The following is a 9058-nucleotide window of genomic DNA, read 5'->3' as shown; positions in this document are numbered from 1 at the left end:
AGGATAGAGGATAGAGGATAGAGGATAGAGGATAGGATAGGATAGAGGATAGGATAGGATAGAGGATAGGATAGGACAGAGGATAGACTAGGGGATTTGATAGGATAGAGGATAGGATAGGATAGAAGATAGGATAGGATAGAGGATAGGATAGGATAGAGGATTGGATAGGATAGAGATTAGATGATAGGATAGGATAGAGGATAGTATAGGGGATTAGATAGGATAGAGGATAGGATAGGATAGAAGATATTATAGGATAGAGGATAGATGATAGGATAGGATAGAGGATAGGATAGGGGATAGGATAGAGGATAGGATAGGGGATAGGATAGGATAGAGGATAGGATAGGATAGGATAGAGGATAGGATAGGATAGAAGATAGGATAGGATAGAGGATAGCATAGGATAGAGGATAGGATAGGATAGAGGATAGGATAGGATAGATGATAGGATAGGATAGAGGATAGGATAGGATAGAGGATAGGATAGACGATAGGATAGGATAGAGGATAGGATAGGATAGAGGATAGGATAGGATAGAGGATAGGATAGGATAGAGGATAGGATAGGATAGAGGATAGGTTAGGATAGAGGATAGGATAGTATAGAGGACAGGATAGGATACAGGATTGGATAGGATACAGGAAAGGATAGGATTGAGGATAGGATAGGATGGAGGATAGGATAGGATAGAGGATAGGATAGGATAGAGGATAGGATAGACGACAGGATAGGATAGAGGATAGGATAGGATAGGATACAGGATAGGATAGGATAGAGGATAGGATAAGATAGAAGATAGGTTAGGATAGAGGATAGGATAGTATAGAGGACAGGATAGGATAGAGGATAGGATAGGATAGAAGATATTATAGGATAGAGGATAGATGATAGGATAGGATAGAGGATAGGATAGGGGATAGGATAGAGGATAGGATAGGGGATAGGATAGGATAGAGGATAGGATAGGATAGGATAGGATAGAGGATAGGATAGGATAGAAGATAGGATAGGATAGAGGATAGCATAGGATAGAGGATAGGATAGGATAGAGGATAGGATAGGATAGAGGATAGGATAGGATAGAGGATAGGATAGGATAGAGGATAGGATAGGATAGAGGATAGGATAGGATAGAGGATAGGATAGGATAGAGGATAGGATAGGATAGAGGATAGGTTAGGATAGAGGATAGGATAGTATAGAGGACAGGATAGGATACAGGATTGGATAGGATACAGGAAAGGATAGGATTGAGGATAGGATAGGATGGAGGATAGGATAGGATAGAGGATAGGATAGGATAGAGGATAGGATAGACGACAGGATAGGATAGAGGATAGGATAGGATAGGATACAGGATAGGATAGGATAGAGGATAGGATAGGGGATTTGATAGGATAGAGGATAGGATAGGATAGAGGATAGGATAGGATAGAGGATAGGATAGGATAGAGGATAGGATAGGATAGAGGATAGGTTAGGATAGAGGATAGAGGATAGGATAGGATAGAGGATAGGATAGGATAGAGGATAGGATAGGATAGAGGATAGGATAGGATAGAGGATAGGATAGGATAGAGGATAGGATAGGATAGAGGATAGGATAGGATAGAGGATAGGATAGGACAGACGATAGGATAGGATAGAGGATAGGATTGGATAGAGGATAGTATAGGATAGAGGATAGAGGATAGGATAGGATAGAGGATAAGATAGGATAGAGGATAGGATAGGGGATTTGATAGGATAGAGGATAGGATAGGATAGAGGATAGGATAGGATAGAGGATAGGATAGGATAGAGGATAGGATAGGATAGAGGATAGGATAGGATAGAGGATAGGTTAGGACAGAGGATAGGATAGTATAGAGGACAGGATAGGATACAGGATTGGATAGGATACAGGAAAGGATAGGATTGAGGATAGGATAGGATGGAGGATAGGATAGGATAGAGGATAGGATAGGATAGAGGATAGGTTAGACGACAGGATAGGATAGAGGATAGGATAGGATAGGATACAGGATAGGATAGGATAGAGGATAGGATAGGGGATTTGATAGGATAGAGGATAGGATAGGATAGAGGATAGGATAGGATAGAGGATAGGATAGGATAGGATAGAGGATAGGATAGGATAGAGGATAGGATAGGATAGAGGATAGGATAGGATAGAGGATAGGATAGGATAGAGGATAGGTTAGGATAGAGGATAGAGGATAGGATAGGATAGAGGATAGGATAGGATAGAGGATAGGATAGGATAGAGGATAGGATAGGATAGAGGATAGGATAGGATAGAGGATAGGATAGGATAGAGGATAGGATAGGATAGAGGATAGGATAGGATAGACGATAGGATAGGATAGAGGATAGGATGGGATAGAGGATAGTATAGGATAGAGGATAGAGGATAGGATAGGATAGAGGATAAGATAGGATAGAGGATAGGATAGGGGATTTGATAGGATAGAGGATAGGATAGGATAGAGGATAGGATAGGATAGAGGATAGGATAAGATAGAGGATAGGATAGGATAGAGGATAGGATAGGATAGAGGATAGGATAGGATAGAGGATAGAGGATAGGATAGGACAGAGGATAGGGTAGGGGATTTGATAGGATAGAGGATAGGATAGGATAGAGGATAGGATAGGATAGAGGATAGGATAGGATAGAGGATAGGATAGGATAGAGGATAGGATAGGATAGAGGATAGGATAGACGATAGGATAGGATAGATCATAGGATAGGATAGAGGATAAGATAGAATAGAGGATAGGATAGGATAGAGGATAGGATAGTATAGAGGACAGGATAGGATACAGGATTGGATAGGATACAGGAAAGGATAGGATTGAGGATAGGATAGGATAGGATAGAGGATAGGATAGGATAGAGGATAGGATAGACGATAGGATAGGATAGAGGATAGGATAGGATAGAGGATAGTATAGGATAGAGGATAGAGGATAGGATAGGATAGAGGATAGGATAGGATAGAGGATAGGATAGGATAGAGGATAGGATAGGATAGAGGATAGGATAGGATAGAGGATAGGATAGGATAGAGGATAGGTTAGGATAGAGGATAGAGGATAGGATAGGATAGAGGATAGGATAGGATAGAGGATAGGATAGGATAGAGGATAGGATAGGATAGAGGATAGGATAGGATAGAGGATAGGATAGGATAGAGGATAGGATAGGATAGAGGATAGGATAGGATAGAGGATAGGATAGGATAGACGATAGGATAGGATAGAGGATAGGATGGGATAGAGGATAGTATAGGATAGAGGATAGAGGATAGGATAGGATAGAGGATAAGATAGGATAGAGGATAGGATAGGGGATTTGATAGGATAGAGGATAGGATAGGATAGAGGATAGGATAGGATAGAGGATAGGATAGGATAGAGGATAGGATAAGATAGAGGATAGGATAGGATAGAGGATAGGATAGGATAGAGGATAGGATAGGATAGAGGATAGAGGATAGGATAGGACAGAGGATAGGGTAGGGGATTTGATAGGATAGAGGATAGGATAGGATAGAGGATAGGATAGGATAGAGGATAGGATAGGATAGAGGATAGGATAGACGATAGGATAGGATAGATCATAGGATAGGATAGAGGATAAGATAGAATAGAGGATAGGATAGGATAGAGGATAGGATAGTATAGAGGACAGGATAGGATACAGGATTGGATAGGATACAGGAAAGGATAGGATTGAGGATAGGATAGGATAGGATAGAGGATAGGATAGGATAGAGGATAGGATAGACGATAGGATAGGATAGAGGATAGGATAGGATAGAGGATAGTATAGGATAGAGGATAGAGGATAGGATAGGATAGAGGATAAGATAGGATAGAGGATAGGATAGGGGATTTGATAGGATAGAGGATAGGATAGGATAGAGGATAGGATAGGATAGAGGATAGGATAAGATAGAGGATAGGATAGGATAGAGGATAGGATAGGATAGAGGATAGGATAGGATAGAGGATAGAGGATAGGATAGGACAGAGGATAAGGTAGGGGATTTGATAGGATAGAGGATAGGATAGGATAGAGGATAGGATAGGATAGAGGATAGGATAGGATAGAGGATAGGATAGGATAGAGGATAGGATAGACGATAGGATAGGATAGATCATAGGATAGGATAGAGGATAAGATAGAATAGAGGATAGGATAGGATAGAGGATAGGATAGTATAGAGGACAGGATAGGATACAGGATTGGATAGGATACAGGAAAGGATAGGATTGAGGATAGGATAGGATAGGATAGAGGATAGGATAGGATAGAGGATAGGATAGACGATAGGATAGGATAGAGGATAGGATAGGATAGAGGATAGTATAGGATAGAGGATAGAGGATAGGATAGGATAGAGGATAGGATAGGATAGAGGATAGGATAGGATAGAGGATAGGATAGGATAGAGGATAGGATAGGATAGAGGATAGGATAGGATAGAGGATAGGTTAGGATAGAGGATAGAGGATAGGATAGGATAGAGGATAGGATAGGATAGAGGATAGGATAGGATAGAGGATAGGATAGGATAGAGGATAGGATAGGATAGAGGATAGGATAGGATAGAGGATAGGATAGGATAGAGGATAGGATAGGATAGACGATAGGATAGGATAGAGGATAGGATGGGATAGAGGATAGTATAGGATAGAGGATAGAGGATAGGATAGGATAGAGGATAAGATAGGATAGAGGATAGGATAGGGGATTTGATAGGATAGAGGATAGGATAGGATAGAGGATAGGATAGGATAGAGGATAGGATAAGATAGAGGATAGGATAGGATAGAGGATAGGATAGGATAGAGGATAGGATAGGATAGAGGATAGAGGATAGGATAGGACAGAGGATAGGGTAGGGGATTTGATAGGATAGAGGATAGGATAGGATAGAGGATAGGATAGGATAGAGGATAGGATAGGATAGAGGATAGGATAGACGATAGGATAGGATAGATCATAGGATAGGATAGAGGATAAGATAGAATAGAGGATAGGATAGGATAGAGGATAGGATAGTATAGAGGACAGGATAGGATACAGGATTGGATAGGATACAGGAAAGGATAGGATTGAGGATAGGATAGGATAGGATAGAGGATAGGATAGGATAGAGGATAGGATAGACGATAGGATAGGATAGAGGATAGGATAGGATAGAGGATAGTATAGGATAGAGGATAGAGGATAGGATAGGATAGAGGATAGGATAGGATAGAGGATAGGATAGGATAGAGGATAGGATAGGATAGAGGATAGGATAGGATAGAGGATAGGATAGGATAGAGGATAGGATAGGATAGAGGATAGGATAGGATAGAGGATAGGATAGGACAGAGGATAGGGTAGGGGATTTGATAGGATAGAGGATAGGATAGGATAGAAGATAGGATAGGATAGAGGATAGGATAGGATAGAGGATAGGATAGGAAAGAGGATAGGATTGGATAGAGGATAGGATAGGATAGAGGATAGGATAGGACAGAGGATAGGACAGGGGATTTGATAGGATAGAGGATAGGATAGGATAGAGGATTGGATAGGATAGAGGATAGATGATAGGATAGGATAGAGGATAGGATAGGGGATTTGATAGGATAGATGATAGGATAGGATAGAAGATAGGATAGGATAGAGGATAGATGATAGGATAGGATAGAGGATAGGATAGGGGATAGGATAGGATAGAGGATAGGATATTATAGAAGATAGGATAGGATAGAGGATAGGATAGGATGGAGGATAAGATAGGATAGAGGATAGGATAGGATAGAGGATAGATGATAGGATAGGATAGAGGATAGGATAGGACAGAGGATAGGGTAGGGGATTTGATAGGATAGAGGATAGGATAGGATAGAAGATAGGATAGGATAGAGGAAAGGATAGGATAGAGGATAGGATAGGATAGAGGATAGGATAGAGGATAGGAAAGGATAGAGGATAGGATAGGACAGAGGATAGGATAGGTTATTTGATAGGATAGGATAGAAGATAGGATAGACGATAGGATAGGATAGAGCATAGGATAGGATAGAGAATAGGATAGGATAGAGGATAGGATAGGATAGAACGTAGGATAGAATAGAGGACAGGATAGGATACAGGATTGGATAGGATACAGGAAAGGATAGGATTGAGGATAGGATAGGATAGAGGATAGGATAGACGATAGGATAGTATAGAGGATAGGATAGGATAGAGGATAGAGGATAGGATAGAGGATAGGATAGGACAGAGGATAGGGTAGGGGATTTGATAGGATAGAGGATAGGATAGGATAGAGGATTGGATAGGATTGAGGATAGATGATAGGATAGGATAGAGGATAGGATAGGGGATTTGATAGGATAGAGGATAGGATAGGATAGAGGATTGGATAGGATAGAGGATAGGATAGAATAGAGGATAGGATAGGATAGAGGATAGGATAGGATAGAGGAATAGGATTGGATAGAGGATAGCATAGACGATAGGATAGGATAGATCATAGGATAGGTTAGAGGATAAGATAGAATAGAGGATAGGATAGGATAGAGGATAGGATAGTATAGAGGACAGGATAGGATACAGGATTGGATAAGATACAGGAAAGGATAGGATTGAGGATAGGATAGGAATGAGGATAGGATAGGATAGAGGATAGGATAGGATAGAGGATAGGATAGAATAGAGGATAGGATAGGACAGAGGATAGGACAGGGGATTTGATAGGATAGAGGATAGGATAGGATAGAGGATTGGATAGGATAGAGGATAGATGATAGGATAGGATAGAGGATAGGATAGGGGATTTGATAGGATAGATGATAGGATAGGATAGAAGATAGGATAGGATAGAGGATAGATGATAGGATAGGATAGAGGATAGGATAGGGGATAGGATAGGATAGAGGATAGGATATTATAGAAGATAGGATAGGATAGAGGATAGGATAGGATAGAGGATAAGATAGGATAGAGGATAGGATAGGATAGAGGATAGATGATAGGATAGGATAGAGGATAGGATAGGACAGAGGATAGGGTAGGGGATTTGATAGGATAGAGGATAGGATAGGATAGAAGATAGGATAGGATAGAGGAAAGGATAGGATAGAGGATAGGATAGGATAGAGGATAGGATAGAGGATAGGAAAGGATAGAGGATAGGATAGGACAGAGGATAGGATAGGGGATTTGATAGGATAGGATAGAAGATAGGATAGACGATAGGATAGGATAGAGCATAGGATAGGATAGAGAATAGGATAGGATAGAGGATAGGATAGGATAGAACGTAGGATAGAATAGAGGACAGGATAGGATACAGGATTGGATAGGATACAGGAAAGGATAGGATTGAGGATAGGATAGGATAGAGGATAGGATAGACGATAGGATAGTATAGAGGATAGGATAGGATAGAGGATAGAGGATAGGATAGAGGATAGGATAGAGGATAGGATAGGACAGAGGATAGGGTAGGGGATTTGATAGGATAGAGGATAGGATAGGATAGAAGATAGGATAGGATAGAGGATAGGATAGGATAGAGGATAGGATAGGATAGAGGATAGGATAGACGATAGGATAGGATAGAGGATACGATAGGATAGAGGATAGGATAGGATAGAGGATAGGATAGGACAGAGGATAGGATAGGGGATTTGATAGGATAGAGGATAGGATAGGATAGAGGATTGGATAGGATTGAGGATAGATGATAGGATAGGATAGAGGATAGGATAGGGGATTTGATAGGATAGAGGATAGGATAGGATAGAGGATAGGATAGGATAGAGGATAGGATAGAATAGAGGATAGGATAGGATAGAGGATAGGATAGGATAGAGGAATAGGATAGGATAGAGGATAGCATAGACGATAGGATAGGATAGATCATAGGATAGGTTAGAGGATAAGATAGAATAGAGGATAGGATAGGATAGAGGATAGGATAGTATAGAGGACAGGATAGGATACAGGATTGGATAGGATACAGGAAAGGATAGGATTGAGGATAGGATAGGAATGAGGATAGGATAGGATAGAGGATAGGATAGGATAGAGGATAGGATAGGATAGAGGATAGAGGATAGGATAGAGGATAGGATAGGACAGAGGATAGGGTAGGGGATTTGATAGGATAGAGGATAGGATAGGATAGAGGATTGGATAGGATTGAGGATAGATGATAGGATAGGATAGAGGATAGGATAGGGGATTTGATAGGATAGAGGATAGTATAGGATAGAGGATTGGATAGGATAGAGGATAGGATAGAATAGAGGATAGGATAGGATAGAGGATAGGATAGGATAGAGGAATAGGATTGGATAGAGGATAGCATAGACGATAGGATAGGATAGATCATAGGATAGGTTAGAGGATAAGATAGAATAGAGGATAGGATAGGATAGAGGATAGGATAGTATAGAGGACAGGATAGGATACAGGATTGGATAAGATACAGGAAAGGATAGGATTGAGGATAGGATAGGAATGAGGATAGGATAGGATAGAGGATAGGATAGGATAGAGGATAGGATAGAATAGAGGATAGGATAGGACAGAGGATAGGACAGGGGATTTGATAGGATAGAGGATAGGATAGGATAGAGGATTGGATAGGATAGAGGATAGATGATAGGATAGGATAGAGGATAGGATAGGGGATTTGATAGGATAGATGATAGGATAGGATAGAAGATAGGATAGGATAGAGGATAGATGATAGGATAGGATAGAGGATAGGATAGGGGATAGGATAGGATAGAGGATAGGATATTATAGAAGATAGGATAGGATAGAGGATAGGATAGGATAGAGGATAAGATAGGATAGAGGATAGGATAGGATAGAGGATAGATGATAGGATAGGATAGAGGATAGGATAGGACAGAGGATAGGGTAGGGGATTTGATAGGATAGAGGATAGGATAGGATAGAAGATAGGATAGGATAGAGGAAAGGATAGGATAGAGGATAGGATAGGATAGAGGATAGGATAGAGG

This window comes from Halictus rubicundus, unplaced genomic scaffold, assembly GCF_050948215.1.
Source record: "Halictus rubicundus isolate RS-2024b unplaced genomic scaffold, iyHalRubi1_principal scaffold0023, whole genome shotgun sequence".
Lineage (NCBI taxonomy): Eukaryota > Metazoa > Arthropoda > Insecta > Hymenoptera > Halictidae > Halictus > Halictus rubicundus.
This window is presented reverse-complemented; position numbering follows the sequence as displayed.